The sequence below is a fragment of the Lathyrus oleraceus genome, chromosome 3, assembly GCF_024323335.1.
Source record: "Lathyrus oleraceus cultivar Zhongwan6 chromosome 3, CAAS_Psat_ZW6_1.0, whole genome shotgun sequence".
Taxonomy (NCBI): domain Eukaryota; kingdom Viridiplantae; phylum Streptophyta; class Magnoliopsida; order Fabales; family Fabaceae; genus Lathyrus; species Lathyrus oleraceus.
Window position 1 is genome coordinate 509690965 of NC_066581.1, and position 19357 is coordinate 509710321.

The 19357-nt window shown below is 37.9% G+C and overlaps 1 long non-coding RNA gene across 8 annotated transcripts; it reads right to left on the reverse strand.

Annotated features, from left to right (window-relative positions):
• Positions 1 to 205: 205 nt before the first annotated feature.
• Positions 206 to 15792, reverse strand: LOC127128480 (uncharacterized). 8 transcript variants are annotated; one of them, XR_007805924.1, is made up of 6 exons: positions 15466 to 15792; positions 15169 to 15333; positions 1650 to 1710; positions 1024 to 1550; positions 758 to 822; positions 206 to 671 (listed from the first exon to the last, which is right to left on the reverse strand). It is a non-coding gene; the product is annotated as an uncharacterized LOC127128480 (long non-coding RNA). The 8 variants fall into 8 exon arrangements; XR_007805927.1 differs by having other exon boundaries at positions 15471 to 15791; XR_007805926.1 differs by lacking the exon at positions 15169 to 15333 and adding an exon at positions 1813 to 1977 and having other exon boundaries at positions 207 to 671; positions 15475 to 15787.
• Between the last annotated feature and the right edge of the window lie 3565 nt (positions 15793 to 19357).

Genomic DNA, 19357 nt, shown 5'->3' on the forward strand with positions numbered 1-19357 from the left:
CTGAGATTGCAGCAAGCAAGGTGATTGAAATTAAGCCAGGTCACTGTGGAAATTATGTATTAATGTCAAATGTTTATGGAGTGGTAGGTTAATACGAAGAAGTATCTGAGTTAAGAGACACGATGAAGCAATAAAATATGAAGAAGAGACCAGGTTGTAGCTGGATTGAATTCAGGAAGGGTGTGCATGTATTTATAACAGGTGACAGGACTCACCCTCAAACTGATTTTTATCTATGCTGGTTTAAATTCATTAACAACAGTTCTGCAAGAGCAAGGAACTTTAGGATACATTCATCATAGAGGAATAATTCAGAACAGTACAAATCTTAATAGCTTGAAAGCTTTATCCTACAAATACTTCATACAGCCAATAATGGAAGAAAGTAAGGCATGGCAACAAAAATTCTCTTAAACTAAACCGAGTTCGATACAAAGTGCCGCTTGGTAGAGTTTAGGCTCTTGGCCTGGCTGTCCTCCCAACACCGCCGACAAATTTGCAAAATTACAACTTGCAAACATATGGGCCACTCCATTTGGCATACCTCTACACAGTCTGTTTGAAGCTAAAGGCATTGCTGGTAACATCGTGCATGCAGTGGCGAAAAACAAGTGTTGATTTTGCTGACATGATTGTCATTGAAGCAAACCAGAGGTGCTTTGGTCTCCATGCTGCATAACATTAACTATCACAGTTAGACATACTTCACCAAGTTCATCATTACGCATGAGAGATGAGTAAGTACCAATAGTTTTACCATTGTTCTATGCCTTGGATGTCCTTAGATCAATTTGTTGGCAAGCCTTACGGTAGACCTCAAACCTGCAACACAAGGACAGTTACCACCCATGAAAAATGATATAAGTCTATTGCAAATAATCAATAATGAAGCTTCTTCCTAGAGACATGGAAGAAAAAAATGAGGAGGATAAGTATCAGAAATAAAAAATTGCAGTTGACATCAAGACTTATAAGTAGATGCATCATTGTAACAATATTTAAACATTGTGATGATGATGATACCATGTGTATTATTTAAGCTGATATCAAGACCTCAAAGAATTGAAGTAGCACTTCTGTCTTTGGTTGCTGCATCTTGAACCATCAAACCAACACGAGCTTCGCGCAGCAGGTCCATGCAATCGAGCTAACCCACATCCTGCACTAGTTCAACATAACGCAAACCAATTAAGGCGCAAAACCAAGTGATTACAAAGTGCCAGTTATGTTAAAGATACAGGACATGATGAAGTATCATGGTAAGTGTGATGGCATTGCAGACAAGCTTTGTACACCAAACATCAATGGGATTAATAATGAAACTGATCTACCGGATGAAAAAAACAACAGATAGATCCGTTTTGCAATTGAATTCGACTACTACACAATCGAACAAAACACTAAGAAGAGATTAGTGTCTGCATAATGGAATTGGGGTTAGGTTAATGGAAAAGATTACTTATCTGTGGAAACACCCAATTCGCCGATGACGGTCCCTTTCTTTGAGACAAATGCTAAAGACTCTATCAATGTTGAGCAGGCTTTCTTAACTATGGCAACAGAGATTAAGAAGAAATTTAAGCCGATGAGAAATTTGAGCCAACGGTTTTACAGTAGATGTACCAGAGCTGAGGCTACTAAGGAATTACCGTTGAGGCCGAAATCGCCATTGAAAGAATTAAGAGCTCCTCAAGTTTTCACCAAATTTCACTGCAGTAACACAAAATGATTACCAAGCTGTAGAAAATTCAGAAATATCCCCAAATGGAATTAAGACAAGTCAGAGGAAGAAAGTATGTAGGTTCAGATTACCTTTCCGGAAGATAGCATCAAACAAGATAAAAGCACTTCTGAGCATGAAAAAGCACTTCTGAAAGCTTTCTCCTTTGAACCTTTATACACCAACCGAAACCCTAATCAGCCTGGCATAAATAGAAGAGAGCGATTCAGAGAGAGGGATCGGACCACCACGAAACCCTAATTCGAAAACACAAGAAAAGACCTAGTCAGAGGCGGAAGAAAATACTGTTCAACAAAAAACCTAAGGGAATCCGGATTCCACTCAGAAGGAAAAAACAATATCATAAGCTAGAAGGATTCAGGAAGAACCTTACTTACGCGTTCGTTGGTCGATCCAGCTGCAATCGGTTAGTTCCATTTTCGATCCATCTTTTCTTTGATGTAGCTTCATGGTTCCTTGCATGTTCTTGTTGTGTTATGTTTGTTGAATTTTGGTTGCTGTTCAAAAGAATGAGATCTTTGAGAAAGAAGGTGGATTTTGTAGAAAAGGGAATCGGATATCATCCGTGGCTATTTTCAAAAAGATATTTGGCTTTTGTTTTAAATGCCAGGTGGTATTTGGAACGACACCTATTAAGACCCACAAAACCCAATGCATAATCTTTTCGTTTTGCTGTATCATCAGTTATTATTAGTTTTTTTTCTTTTTTCATCGTGACCAAGACAGCCATGCGGCTAGGTCACGCTATCCCTTGGCCTTCCATCATCCCTTTTGTGTTGGGCCGAGAATCCGTAATGGGCCTCCACCGACCCGGGTCTGAGGTTTAGGTTCGTGGGCCTTAGTCAGGCATAGTCCAGCAGCCCACGGTTAGACTTTGTTGTTTGATTTTTCTTTTCTTTGAAAGGTTTTGGATAATATCAATATGTTTTGGTCTTGGTTTGAAAACAAACAACTGGTGTCCGGATGGGTGTGGAGTATCTTCATTCCCATTTAGGTAGTGGGTTCAATACCCGTGTGTGGCATATTTGGTTTTACAACATTTTATTTTCTTTTTTAAAGTTATTCTTTTTAATTTACTCACATTTATGTTTTAATCCAATTTTTCTCACACTTAGTATTTCTTTAGTATTTACACCTTTTATTTATTTTAATTGGCAAAACATCGATTCTTTAATTTATGGATTTGACAATTTTCTTGTCATTTATCCATGATTATTTTTATCGATATAGTGATAGTATTTCGCCGCGTTTTGACTAATCACATATGACATTTCAATTGTTGTCAATATGTGCAAACCGGCTTTGAGCACATTATTTAGGTTTTGTGTGTCCCTCGATCTCCATCCGTGCAAATCCCGATTTTACCCTTTTTTTGATTTAATTTTTAAGTGTGTTGTAAATAAAGTTTTTGTTTGATATTTTCTTCACATGGCTTACTCTTGGGCCTTCTTACAATGAGCTCTTAAGCAACATCAATTTAACTTTCAATAATTTCAAACCTCGGTACTTTAATTGTTTTAATCCAATATTCAAAATCACCTTCTAAATAAAGCGTGAAGAAAAAGGTTACCTGGATGGAATGTCCAGTCGTAATCCCGAATATTAGGCTCGAGCTGTAAGAGCTTGCAAGCCGTTAATATTCGTCTTCTCTTTAACACTCTAATATTCAAAAATCATTTTCTTAATAAAATTGGAAGAAAAAGGTTACCTGGATGGAATGTCCAGTCGTAATCCCGAATATTAGGCTCGAGCTGTAAGAGCTTGCAAGCCGTTAATATTCGTCTTCTCTTTAACACTCAAATATTCAAATCATTTTCTAAATAAAACGTGAAGAAAAAGATTATCCTGGAGGAAATATCCAGTCATAATCCTGAATATTAGGCTCAAGCTGTAAGAGCTTGCAAGCCATAAATATTCGTCTTCTCTTTCACACTCCAAGATTCAAAACCTCTTCTTAATAAGTTGGAAGAAAAAGATTACCTAGAGGGAATATCCAGTCGTAATCCCGAATATTAGGCTCAAGCTGTAAGAGCTTGCAAGCCATAAATATTCGTCTTCCCTCCAAAATATTCATAAATATTCGAATCATTTTCTTAACAATATTGGAAAGAAACAGACTGCCTGGGTGGAATGTCCAGACGTAGTCCCGAGTATTAGACCCAAGCTGTAAGAGCTTGTAGGTCACAAGTACTCGTCTTTCAAACTTCAAAATACCTAATTCCTACCTTAATACTTTTTCAATAAAGGTGGAAATGGAACATGGTGTATACCATGCACTCCTGAGGTTAAGATTCGAGACGTATGCCTCGCCAATCTTAACTCTCGCCACCGTCTAAAATTTGTTAATGTGGTTTCTTCAAACCCTTTCTCAATCAAACATAAAAATACTTAATCTCTATTAAATACTTTTTCCAATGAAGATGGAAATGGAACATGGTGTATACCGTGCACTCCTGAGGCTAGGATCCGAGATGTATATCTCGCTCATCCAAGTTCTCGCCATCACTTAAAATACATCCAATCGATCAAACTCTTTTCTCGCCGCCGTGCGATTAATCAAAAACCTTTTTCATAAACGAAAGGTATCTTGTCTTAAGTGATATAAAATAATGTTTCGGCCACGATTGTTGAGTCGAGATAAGTGACGCTTTTCCGAATGTAGATTTATAAATCCTGAAATTCTGGTGTAGTCAGTATTCAGATGTTCTACTTCAAATCATGACATCTGATCTAACATTATACCTGATACAGCAAGACAGTTATTACACTCTGTACTAATGTGCACCCTTTCACAGTGTCACATCCTCTCCTTCTTTGTCATCCTAGAATGGAGAAACACTTAGTTATGTGCACCATAACGTTCACTACTGTTGTTTTCCTACACAGTTATCAGCACGATGTCTCAATCCTGTTTTGGACATCATCTGTTACATTGTTCCAATTTGTTGGTCATGTACTTGTATTTCCTAGATTAAAGGTTGTAACAAGTTAAACTAATCTCCACTTATTAAGGAGCTAACAAATAGATTATTTGTTAGGTTCAGTAATTGTAGCTTAGTTGTTAGTTTCCTAGATTTTAGATCAGCTGGTGGATTCCTGAAGAATAGCCTGAGAAAAATCCTGAAACAGAAAAACTAACCATCCAACAATATAGCATATGCTGTCCGGAATGAATGTCACAACATTCCGTCTGGCATCTAAGCCCAGAACCATATGCTCAGTCTGTTTAGTTCCTGAACACAGACTGCTAAATTTGCTGTACTGTAAAAGACCACCCAGTCTCTACTTCAGTATCAGCTTACTGGAAGAACTGTCAAGACATCCAGTTTGACAATTTCACACTGCTCTTTTGGCCAGGTCTGATATGCTTTTTAAAAACCAGACTTCACTACATACTGATCTGAATTCATCAGCTTATTAAACAGTAAGTGCTGTTGTTGAAGAATGTCAAAACATTCTGATTGACATTCCAACAGAAGGCTATGTATCAGGTTTGTTATTAACTTGATTGGCAGACTGTAACACAACCTGAATTATGGCAGACATGATTATAACATGCAGTAGGTAAACAAACACAGGAAATTGTTAACCCAGTTCAGTCCAACATGACCTACATCTGGGGGCTACCAAGCCAGGAAGAAGATCCACTATTAGTAGTATCAATTCAGAGTTAAACTCCCCCGTTTACAACTCATCACTTAATCCCTACCCAATGCAATCTATACCTAGGAACTCCTAGATAGAAACCTCCAGTTTCCATTCCTATCACTACAAATACAATGTAATGTGCAAACACCTTGAACTTGCTTCACAGCTTCATTCAAGAACATAATTACTCTTGCCTACAGGCTTTGAGTAACAAACACTCTCAGGTTTACCACTGAGAAACACATGGTAACCTTCCCACAGATTGGGAGGTTTACCTTACACACACCCTTAAAAGTTCATTCTAAGAGGCTTACAAAAACTAGGTTACAATCAGCTATTTATAACCTAATCACCCAACTGGATTTGGGCCTTCAGAAAACTGCAGCAGACTTGTTCTTTGCTGTTGCAACTTCAGCAGAAAAAATCTGCTACAAACAAGGTCTTCAAGTTCCTAAACTCTCTCCATATATATCTCCATATTTAGAGCCTATATATATTCTGATTTAGTCTTCAAGACCTCCACAAAGGAGTTAGGATATTCACCAGATATCCTTGCTGATCCCTTGACATATACTGAATTAATTAATTCAGTTTCCTACACATGTGCGATGTCACAGACCTGATGTCGTGACATCGTACATGACATGTTGGTCCAGATGTTGAATTTCTTCAACCCAACATATTAAAACAACAGAGATGATTACATTATTTGTTTTCTAAAATTACTGCCAATCCTAAGGAATCAACAAATCCGTTCGATGTGTGGTATGCGTCCACTCCTCATCTGTTTTGGGTAAAACAATGTTTTCGTCGATTAATACAATATAGCTTTCACTAAAATCGACCAACAAGCAAACATTTTTCTACCCAGAACTACGTAAGCCTTGATTTCTCTTTTGAGATACGTAGGAGCAGGATTTGTAAATCTTGTCAGGCCCACTAATAAAAAACTTAGGTTTAGTCCTTCGTTGAAAATCCAAAAACATTCTCTTCTCATCCTTTCTTTCTTTCCCACCTAATAATTTGAAAATCCTAATATTTTAACTAACACTAACGCACACAACTGACCTAATGGTTCCCGTTGAGTACAACGGACGTGAGGGGTGCTAATACCTTCCCCTCGCGTAATCGACTCCCGAACCCTGATATTGGTTGCGATGACCATATCTTATCCTTTCTTTTGTCTTGGGTTTTATCGATATTTCCCCTTTCCTTTTTAGGAATAAATAAAGTTCGATGGCGACTCTGTTCAGTCCATCATTGCGAGCGTGCGATCGCGCTTCGCTTTGAAGTCGTATCCCCATTTTTCGAGGTGCGACAGATGGCGACTCTGCTGGGGATACAGTCCTGCTGGAGTGAGTCAAGCCTAGTTAGGTCGTTTGTGTGCCTTTGCTTGTTTACCTATGTGGCTTTTCTTTATTGTTTTTACTATCTCTATTATCATATTGATATGAATCTGCTGTATTGGTTCGATTATGGTTTGGTACTTGGATACTCTGATTGCAAACCTTGTGGGAAAGACTTTTTACCCGAGTCTCGAGTAAAAACATGAGATAGGACGAGGTTGAGTAGTGCGGGTCCGTGAGATGTATTTCTCGTTGGGTCGGTACGAGAACCTTACTTAGAGTAGATTCTTGAGAGGATGTTGTCGCTCGGCAAGTAAGTTGCCGTAAGCTTCGATGTTTTCTTTAGGATCCATGACTCTGAGAACCATTTGTAGAACCTTAGTTCTTTGCCCCACTAGGAAAGATGGTTGCATAGTGTGGGTCTGCGAGATGTATTTCTCGTTAGATCGATGCGAGAACCTCACTTAGAGTAGATTCTTTAGATGGAGTTGATGCCCGGCAAGTAAGTTGCCGCAGGTAGCAAACAGTCTAATGGATCCATGACTCTAGGAACTTTTTCAAAAACCTTAGACCATACCAGGTGAGAACCTATTCTTGGAAAACAATCAGATTCGTCAGTACCTCAGACTTTTTAACCCGTGTATAAAAAAAAACACAAATGTGCATGGCTTGCATTGCATTCATTCGCATTCCATTGCATTTGCATCACATCATAATGCATGTCATTTTCCAGGCAAAATACCAGAAAAAAAACTCATCCATCTTTTGTCCATGAAGCAGAGTGATTCTCAACACGCGTTTAGAACAAAGAACCATGTCTCAGGAGATGATGGACGAGCTAAGGAAAAGCCAAGAAGCACTAAAGGAGGAACTTAATCTTTTGAGGAGCCAAATGAGATGGGTCTTGGAAACCCTGCAAGTCTTGTTGAGAAAAGAGGGTCACCCAATATACGCTGCTGCAACAAAGAGAGCTACTACGCCACATCCATCTGGGGTTACCCCAAGTCAAGGAAAATGCTATGTGGCAACTCCTCATTTACCAGTATATGGACCTCCCTCAAGACGTCATCATCAACATCCTCTGGCTATTGCTCCTCAAAGTCACCAAAGTCAGGTTCAGAATAAAAATCAGAATCAGAACAAGAGGAACAAGGATCACAATGACTCGATTCCGGTGCCATATAGCAAGCTCTACCCGCTACTGATCCAGAATGCTTTGGTGACCCCTCGAGCTCTTACACCTGTGTCACCAGACCTGCCATGGTACAATCCAAATGCAACATGTGAATTCCATAAAGGGGCATTGGGACATAACCTAGATTCTTGCTGTGCGCTAAAAGCCTTGGTACGAGGACTGATTAACAAGAAGAGTTTAGTCTTTGAAGAAGATCACCCGAAGATCAAGTGCGAATACCATACTGGGACAATGGGGCACTCCATCGAGGAATGCAAGAGTTTTAAGCTCAAGCTGCAAGGATTGATTAACATAGGGTCACCAACACTCAAGGAGGAAGGCTCAAGTACATATACCTTGATTTCTGGGCCAGGTAATGAGAAAGGGAAAGGACCCTTGAAAACCCTCAAGGTTTTGTACCACAAGGAAGATGTCAGGGATGTGGCTAATGAGCTATCATTATTTCCTGGTAGGAGCATTGAGATACCGCCTTGGATTTCCAATGTCACGACCCATACCAATGAAAGAAAAGGAGAAATGAGTAGTGGATTCAAGAAGGTTGCGTTCAACAATGAGATTGAAGGAAAAAAATTTGAAGATCATCATGTCAATGTCAAAAAGCTTGTTGATCCCAACCTTCAAGTTTGAAGAAGTCAATTCCCTAAGGTTGGCAATCATTTGGTTGTTTCAACACTTCTTTTATAGTTTCTTTGCATGTTTACTGTTAATTGCTTTTAAGCATTGTTGTTTTCTTTGAATTGGTAAGATTAATGAAATGTTTACGCATCTTTTGAATTAATCCATTCGTATTCACTCGTTTTTCATTTATGTTAAAAACAAAAATACTCCTCTCATTCACTTTTGTTTATCAAACCGTTGTGTTAACAAAGATTGGAGGGAGGATGATGAAAATAAAACACCTGAAATTGTTGTGGTATGCTTTTGAGTAAAACCTTGTCGATGATGTAAGGCATTGTTTCAAATCCCCAAACACTGAAGAGATAAGGAGTTAATCCCTAGTCAACCACTTTGAGCCTAGAAGTTGGTGTTTATTTCGGATCTAAAACCCTTAATCTTAACCTGGGGCAGGGTAGTTATGTTCAGATAGTTTGATCGTGCATTCGATCTTTCAAAAAAATCGTCCATATGTACACCCTCCAATTAGGTTCAACCACATGTTATCCTTCGCGCACATGTTGAAGTGTCGAAGAAGCTAAGAAAAGCTAAAATTAGTGTTGGTTGATCCTTATCCACCAATAATATGGCAGTCAACACCTTTTAAAAAAAGATTGAAAAAAGCTTGCTAAGTCAAAAACCACAAAATGACTTAGGCAAAAGTTAGGGCATCCCGATGGACCGAAAGCTTCAAAGAAATGGTCCAGGCAAAATTAGGGATAAAGAAAATCAATCAAAAGAGGTCACCAAAATCCTCAACAAAAAATAATAATAATAAGGTGACTGCCATTTCAAGAAAATTCGTCTTGAATCCTCATCACACCTTCGAACCCTCTTGGAAGTCGAATGCGTGTATTGAATTAACTGAATATAGGAACTGGAGATCATCAAGAAGAAGGGGTGGGTAAAAATAAATTTTGAGCCTTATATCCTTTTGTTTCAAAAAACTATGAACCAGACCACGTTACAACCCTTAAAAGACCTAATTGAGGCAGGGTTTATTTTGAAAGCATACTATAACAAGGTCGTGTTAACTTGACTCCAAACGATTTTTGTTAATCATGTGATGGCACCAACTTGCATATTGTGAATGACTTGATCACCATTGTGTTCTTATCAACGACTCGTTCACTGTATTTCACCCATTCATATCAATAAACTTTGAGTTCAAATTTTTGCATAAGCATTGCATTAGGATTACCATTTTTGAATGAACAATCTTATTTGCGAGTCAACACTTAGCATCAAAGAAATGCCAAATACAGTTGAGGAACTTGATGGAGTGAAAGAAGTCTGGTCAGGAGCAAATCACTTTGAGCATCAGTTAATTCGAGCTAATCACCCTAAGGGTCATCTAGCCAGGAGTAATCTGCTTCAAGACTTAGACCGGGGCAAGCCACCTCAGAGCTCAGTAAGTCCAATCACTCCAAGGTTCAGTTAGCCAAGAGTAATCTATTTTTAGACTCAGACCGGGGCAAGCCACCTCAGAGCTCAATGAGTCCAACTATCCAAAGGACAGTCGACCAAGAGTCTGCCATTCCAGCATTTGGTTAGTCAAGATCAGACTACTGCAAGTTACAAACACTTGGGGCAAGCCATCTCGAGGTAGTCTCATGGCAAGTTGTTTCCAAACTCACTTTCAAAGTGAACATCTCCAAAGTCCCAACAAACTGGGGCAAGATGAGCCACAGAGGGGCATAACTTCTTTCTTCGTGCTTTCAAACTGCTCAAACAAGATGAGCCACAAAGGGGCATATGTCAACAACTATTGAGTTTAAGACGAGTGCCCGAAAACTATGCTAGCACGATCCGTTAATCCTCCAAAAGGATCCATTGGCTAAGTTGTGGCCATCAAGCTTGATAGAATGCTCTTTTGACAACATCTATCATAAAATATTTGGTTGAGTTCTCGGTGTTGAGGAATCATGAGCTTCCATAAAAAGCCTTTACAAACTCCCAGTCTGCTCAGTGTCAGCATTCTCATAATCATGATCATTCATATATCATGCATAAAAGGAAATTCAAATCATGCATAGCCGAAATGTACTTCGTGCTCATTTTGCATTGACCCATGTCTTGTTGTCGATCCTAGATCCTTTGACCTCTAATTCCAGTTTGTCTTTGGTATCCTCAAACCAACATCCAGTTTTCATGGTCATTTTCAAATCCAATTGTTGTTGACCTTTTTATTCCGGGGTACGGTCATACTTGAACCTGCTCTGAAGAGTTTTTCCAATTTTTGTTCAATACTATTCAGGTCATGTGTGAACCTGTTGTTGAACCTTTTTATTCCGGGGTCCGGTCATACATGAACCTGCTCTGAAGAGTTTTTCCAATTTTTTTCAATACTATTCAGGTCATGTATGAACCTGTTGTTGAGCCTTTTATTCCGGGGTCCGGTCATACTTGAACCTGCTATGAAGATTCTTTGTTCAATCCTATTCAGGTCATGTATGAACCTGTTGTTGAACCTTTTTATTCCGGTGTCAGGTCATACTTGAACCTGCTCTGAAGATTCTTTGTTCAATCCTATTCAGGTCATGTATGAACCTGTTGTTGAACCCTTTTATTCCGGTGTCAGGTCATACTTGAACCTGCTCTGAAGACTCTTTGTTCAATCCTATTCAGGTCATGTATGAACCTGTTGTTGAACCCTTATTCCGGTGTCAGGTCATACTTAAACCTGCTCTGAAGATTTTTTCTCTGTTTGTTCAATACCATTCAGGTCATGTATGAACCTGTCGTTGAACCCTTATTCCGGTGTCAGGTCATACTTAAACCTGCTCTGAAGATTTTTTCTCTATTTGTTCAATACCATTCAGGTCATGTATGAACCTGTTGTTGAACCCTTATTCCGGTGTCAGGTCATACTTGAACCTGCTCTGAAGTTTTTCTCTATTTGTTCATTCCCATTCAGGTCATGTATGAACCTGTTGTTGAACCCTTATTCCGGTGTCAGGTCATACATGAACCTGTTCTGAAGAGTTTTCTCCTTGATTATTCCCCAGCGTTGTCAGGTCATATATGAACCTGTCGTAGCATCTTTTCCTTCATTCGGTTTTGGTAAGTCATGTGTGAACTTACTATCGAAATCCCTTGTATTCTAAGTGTCGCTTATCAAATTCCACCTCGATTACTCCCCAGTGTGCGTTTGACTCTCCAGCAGGACTGTTTTCCCAGCAAGTTTGTTTTTTTTACCCTTTGTCTGTCTCTCTGTGGACCACCAGCATTCCCCACAGATTGGTCTGTCTAGTAGCATCCCCTGTCAAGGGTCTACCATATCCCTAGCAGATAAAATTACAAAAAAATCATGCATCCACGCATATCATATCATATCATATCATATCATATCATATCATATCATATCATATCATATCATATCATATCATATCATATCATATCACATCATGTCATAGGGATTCAGGATCAAAATCCGGGTCTTCTTAATATTTAACCATCTCCCACTATGATCATATGAAGAGTGTCCTGCTTCATATTCTCAAGTTGAAGATACTTAAATAGGGGCAACTGTCATACCCCGATTTTGGTCCTGAATTTTTATTTTGTTTGACACTTGGCCTAAAAATTCATTTGCATACATTCATTCCCAACTCCATATTTTTGTTACACATTGATCATTGTCTATGCCTTTTTGATCACGGTGCTTTTGACTATAAAATGGATTTTAATCATTTGACTTTTGTAATTTTTCAATTTTTGACTTTAATTTCAAATTAAGTTTAACTCCCAAATTTCAATTTAATTTTAATTGTTATTTTTACTAATGATCCAAAACTCTAATTGACTTTAATTTTCGAATAAATGTTAGAATTGATGTCAAAAGTAATTTTAACAAATTATTGGATTAATTTGATTTTATTGGGTTTTCTACTGATTTTTTATTATTATTTAAATTGATATTTAAATTAGTCTTTGTTTATTTCTAAAAAAAATCCATTTTATATCCATAGTACATTTCAAAATCAAAGTAGCATTACAACATTTTCATAAATTACAAAATCATGTTCCAAATTGCATTTCTCAACATTTTCATACAAGTTCATCCCATTACATAAATCCTACAAATACAATCCGAATGATCCAATTCAAACAACACAGATTATCAGCCAAGAGGTTCTCCTTTCAACCACTGATATCCTCTGTTCCGATTTGACATCATTTGTACTATCAAAATCCAAGTGCATCGCATTAGGCTCTTTGAGAAAACTTTGTATTTTCGAGGCCTCCTCATCAGAAGCTTCAGTGAATCATGCTTGGGCTCTATCACTATCAACTGGAATCTGTCTGGTTTATGCAAATTCTTAGGCATATGTGCGGCTTTCCATTGGATATTACAACTGAAAATAGCCTCCCTCTTTATGAGAGTGCACTTTATTTTGGAGTAGAGACACTTCTCTTAAAGTGTGAGACTTGGTTTTTTTGAGGCATTTCTCGCCAAAAGGTTTTCGATTAATGCAGATACAAATGGAGGATTTGATCCAAATTTGGAAATTTAGTTTGGATCATGCGAGTGATCTCATTCTTCACTTATGTATCAGCTACCTAGCAAGAGATTTTATATGGGCAAAGCAGAATAATTTGTTTGGAAAAATTCCATATAACTTGTTGTTATCTTCAGTAAGGCACCCTCATTTGACCGTTGACAGTGAGATGCATCTTTCTGATGCACTTCTTCTTTGGTCTGCAAGTAACATGGAAAATTTGGAGGGCTTTGCTAGCAGCATGCCGTGTCCACAAGGATACAGACTTGGCTGAGATTGCAGCAAGCAAGGTGATTGAAATTAAGCCAGGTCACTGTGGAAATTATGTATTAATGTCAAATGTTTATGGAGTGGTAGGTTAATACGAAGAAGTATCTGAGTTAAGAGACACGATGAAGCAATAAAATATGAAGAAGAGACCAGGTTGTAGCTGGATTGAATTCAGGAAGGGTGTGCATGTATTTATAACAGGTGACAGGACTCACCCTCAAACTGATTTTTATCTATGCTGGTTTAAATTCATTAACAACAGTTCTGCAAGAGCAAGGAACTTTAGGATACATTCATCATAGAGGAATAATTCAGAACAGTACAAATCTTAATAGCTTGAAAGTTTTATCCTACAAATACTTCATACAACCAATAATGGAAGAAAGTAAGGCATGGCAACAAAAATTCTCTTAAACTAAACCGAGTTCGATACAAAGTGCCGCTTGGTAGAGTTTAGGCTCTTGGCCTGGCTGTCCTCCCAACACCGCCGACAAATTTGCAAAATTACAACTTGCAAACATATGGGCCACTCCATTTGGCATACCTCTACACAGTCTGTTTGAAGCTAAAGGCATTGCTGGTAACATCGTGCATGCAGTGGCGAAAAACAAGTGTTGATTTTGCTGACATGATTGTCATTGAAGCAAACCAGAGGTGCTTTGGTCTCCATGCTGCATAACATTAACTATCACAGTTAGACATACTTCACCAAGTTCATCATTACGCATGAGAGATGAGTAAGTACCAATAGTTTTACCATTGTTCTATGCCTTGGATGTCCTTAGATCAATTTGTTGGCAAGCCTTACGGTAGACCTCAAACCTGCAACACAAGGACAGTTACCACCCATGAAAAATGATATAAGTCTATTGCAAATAATCAATAATGAAGCTTCTTCCTAGAGACATGGAAGAAAAAAATGAGGAGGATAAGTATCAGAAATAAAAAATTGCAGTTGACATCAAGACTTATAAGTAGATGCATCATTGTAACAATATTTAAACATTGTGATGATGATGATACCATGTGTATTATTTAAGCTGATATCAAGACCTCAAAGAATTGAAGTAGCACTTCTGTCTTTGGTTGCTGCATCTTGAACCATCAAACCAACACGAGCTTCGCGCAGCAGGTCCATGCAATCGAGCTAACCCACATCCTGCACTAGTTCAACATAACGCAAACCAATTAAGGCGCAAAACCAAGTGATTACAAAGTGCCAGTTATGTTAAAGATACAGGACATGATGAAGTATCATGGTAAGTGTGATGGCATTGCAGACAAGCTTTGTACACCAAACATCAATGGGATTAATAATGAAACTGATCTACCGGATGAAAAAAACAACAGATAGATCCGTTTTGCAATTGAATTCGACTACTACACAATAGAACAAAACACTAAGAAGAGATTAGTGTCTGCAGAATGGAATTGGGGTTAGGTTAATGGAAAAGATTACTTATCTGTGGAAACACCCAATTCGCCGATGACGGTCCCTTTCTTTGAGACAAATGCTAAAGACTCTATCAATGTTGAGCAGGCTTTCTTAACTATGGCAACAGAGATTAAGAAGAAATTTAAGCCGATGAGAAATTTGAGCCAACGGTTTTACAGTAGATGTACCAGAGCTGAGGCTACTAAGGAATTACTGTTGAGGCCGAAATCGCCATTGAAAGAATTAAGAGCTCCTCAAGTTTTCACCAAATTTCACTGCAGTAACACAAAATGATTACCAAGCTGTAGAAAATTCAAAAATATCCCCAAATGGAATTAAGACAAGTCAGAGGAAGAAAGTATGTAGGTTCAGATTACCTTTCCGGAAGATAGCATCAAACAAGATAAAAGCACTTCTGAGCATGAAAAAGCACTTCTGAAAGCTTTCTCCTTTGAACCTTTATACACCAACCGAAACCCTAATCAGCCTGGCATAAATAGAAGAGAGCGATTCAGAGAGAGGGATCGGACCACCACGAAACCCTAATTCGAAAACACAAGAAAAGACCTAGTCAGAGGCGGAAGAAAATACTGTTCAACAAAAAACCTAAGGGAATCCGGATTCCACTCAGAAGGAAAAAACAATATCATAAGCTAGAAGGATTCAGGAAGAACCTTACTTACGCGTTCGTTGGTCGATCCAGCTGCAATCGGTTAGTTCCATTTTCGATCCATCTTTTCTTTGATGTAGCTTCATGGTTCCTTGCATGTTCTTGTTGTGTTATGTTTGTTGAATTTTGGTTGCTGTTCAAAAGAATGAGATCTTTGAGAAAGAAGGTGGATTTTGTAGAAAAGGGAATCGGATATCATCCGTGGCTATTTTCAAAAAGATATTTGGCTTTTGTTTTAAATGCCAGGTGGTATTTGGAACGACACCTATTAAGACCCACAAAACCCAATGCATAATCTTTTCGTTTTGCTGTATCATCAGTTATTATTAGTTTTTTTTCTTTTTTCATCGTGACCAAGACAGCCATGCGGCTAGGTCACGCTATCCCTTGGCCTTCCATCATCCCTTTTGTGTTGGGCCGAGAATCCGTAATGGGCCTCCACCGACCCGGGTCTGAGGTTTAGGTTCGTGGGCCTTAGTCAGGCATAGTCCAGCAGCCCACGGTTAGACTTTGTTGTTTGATTTTTCTTTTCTTTGAAAGGTTTTGGATAATATCAATATGTTTTGGTCTTGGTTTGAAAACAAACAACTGGTGTCCGGATGGGTGTGGAGTATCTTCATTCCCATTTAGGTAGTGGGTTCGATACCCGTGTGTGGCATATTTGGTTTTACAACATTTTATTTTCTTTTTTAAAGTTATTCTTTTTAATTTACTCACATTTATGTTTTAATCCAATTTTTCTCACACTTAGTATTTCTTTAGTATTTACACCTTTTATTTATTTTAATTGGCAAAACATCGATTCTTTAATTTATGGATTTGACAATTTTCTTGTCATTTATCCATGATTATTTTTATCGATATAGTGATAGTATTTCGCCGCGTTTTGACTAATCACATATGACAGTTCAATTGTTGTCAATATGTGCAAACCGGCTTTGAGCACATTATTTAGGTTTTGTGTGTCCCTCGATCTCCATCCGTGCAAATCCCGATTTTACCCTTTTTTTGATTTAATTTTTAAGTGTGTTGTAAATAAAGTTTTTGTTTGATATTTTCTTCACATGGCTTACTCTTGGGCCTTCTTACAATGAGCTCTTAAGCAACATCAATTTAACTTTCAATAATTTCAAACCTCGGTACTTTAATTGTTTTAATCCAATATTCAAAATCACCTTCTAAATAAAGCGTGAAGAAAAAGGTTACCTGGATGGAATGTTCAGTCGTAATCCCGAATATTAGGCTCGAGCTGTAAGAGCTTGCAAGCCGTTAATATTCGTCTTCTCTTTAACACTCTAATATTCAAAAATCATTTTCTTAATAAAATTGGAAGAAAAAGGTTACCTGGATGGAATGTCCAGTCGTAATCCCGAATATTAGGCTCGAGCTGTAAGAGCTTGCAAGCCGTTAATATTCGTCTTCTCTTTAACACTCAAATATTCAAATCATTTTCTAAATAAAACATGAAGAAAAAGATTATCCTGGAGGGAATATCCAGTCATAATCCCGAATATTAGGCTCAAGCTGTAAGAGCTTGCAAGCCATAAATATTCGTCTTCTCTTTCACACTCCAAGATTCAAAACCTCTTCTTAATAAGTTGGAAGAAAAAGATTACCTGGAGGGAATATCCAGTCGTAATCCCGAATATTAGGCTCAAGCTGTAAGAGCTTGCAAGCCATAAATATTAGTCTTCCCTCCAAAATATTCATAAATATTCGAATCATTTTCTTAACAATATTGGAAAGAAACAGACTGCCTGGGTGGAATGTCCAGACGTAGTCCCGAGTATTAGACCCAAGCTGTAAGAGTTTGTAGGTCACAAGTACTCGTCTTTCAAACTTCAAAATACCTAATTCCTACCTTAATACTTTTTCAATAAAGGTGGAAATGGAACATGGTGTATACCATGCACTCCTGAGGTTAAGATTCGAGACGTATGCCTCGCCAATCTTAACTCTCGCCACCGTCTAAAATTTGTTAATGTGGTTTCTTCAAACCCTTTCTCAATCAAACATAAAAATACTTAATCTCTATTAAATACTTTTTCCAATGAAGATGGAAATGGAACATGGTGTATACCGTGCACTCCTGAGGCTAGGATCCGAGATGTATATCTCGCTCATCCAAGTTCTCGCCATCACTTAAAATACATCCAATCGATCAAACTCTTTTCTCGTCGCCGTGCGATTAATCAAAAACCTTTTTCATAAACGAAAGGTATCTTGTCTTAAGTGATATAAAACAATGTTTCGGCCACGATTGTTGAGTCGAGATAAGTGACGCTTTTCCGAATGTAGATTTATAAATCCGTTCGATGTGTGGTATGCGTCCACTCCTCATCTGTTTTGGGTAAAACAATGTTTTCGTCGATTAATACAATATAGCTTTCACTAAAATCGACCAACAAACAAACATTTTTCTACCCAGAACTACGTAAGCCTTGATTTCTCTTTTGAGATACGTAGGAGCAGGATTTGTAAATCTTGTCAGGCCCACTAATAAAAAACTTAGGTTTAGTCCTTCGTTGAAAATCCAAAAACATTCTCTTCTCATCCTTTCTTTCTTTCCCACCTAATAATTTGAAAAGCCTAATATTTTAACTAACACTAACGCACACAACTGACCTAATGGTTCCCGTTGAGTACAACGGACGTGAGGGGTGCTAATACCTTCCCCTCGCGTAATCGACTCCCGAACCCTGATATTGGTTGCGATGACCATATCTTATCCTTTCTTTTGTCTTGGGTTTTATCGATATTTCCCCTTTCCTTTTTAGGAATAAATAAAGTTCGATGGCGACTCTGTTCAGTCCATCATTGCGAGCGTGCGATCGCGCTTCGCTTTGAAGTCGTATCCCCATTTTTCGAGGTGCGACAGGTTTGTCAAACTCAAGGGGAGCTTACATACCTCAAATTCTAATGTTAGATTTTGTTGATTTAAATTATAGGATTAAATTAACAAAGAGAAGGAGTTAAGAAGAGCTTACAAGCCTCGTCTTAATGGACTATCAGACTTAAGGATAGCTTACAAACCTCACATTTATAAACTGTCTAACTTAGGGGGAGCTTACAAACCTTAGTCTCTGATGTTAGACTGTGTTAATTAAATCATCAACCATTATTCTTAAATACATTTGTCATCATAAAAAAATAAGGTTGTTGGAACAAGATTTGTTCAAGCTTTTAAAAGTTTTTGATGATAATAAATTATTTAAAGAACAATAGGGTTTACCGATGGTTATTCTAGTGTGCAGGATTAAAAGAAATTAACCTTGACATAAATCAAGTTAATCACTCAGAAGAACCATTAAAGGGAAACAAAGTTGTTCTAAATATGAAGGATTAGAATCAAGCTTTCAGACTCTGAAGAGCCTACTTTAGTCTTTCAGATGTTGAACCTAAGCTTATGTAAAATACAAAGATCAACAAAGCTCTGAAGACTGGAATCGTTTGAAGCAAGCATACTCTATTTTAAAGTAATAACTCTGCATCTTCTGAGCAAGCTTCATCAGAATTTATGAAGATATTTCTTCAAAGAAATTTGTCTACATCAAGTCATCAACTATGAAAGTGAACATCCAGACTAGTTCTGATCAAGACTCTGATGAAGACAAGCTCAGAACTTGTGAACTCTAGACTTTGAAGTCACATTCCAACCAGGTTCTAAAGACATATTTTTTCTTCTAATCATTCTTTAACTAATTCTATAAAAATAATATGATTCAGGAAAGAAAAGTATAAAGATAAAAATGAATATGAGCAAGCTTCAAAAAACATCTACAAGAAGTCTCCATTCAGAAGTTATCTAAAGAAGATCACGTGACAACGATACACTAATTTATGTCTAATCAGCATAAAGTAATGTTGTCAGGATCTTATCTCTCCAACTGCTTTGA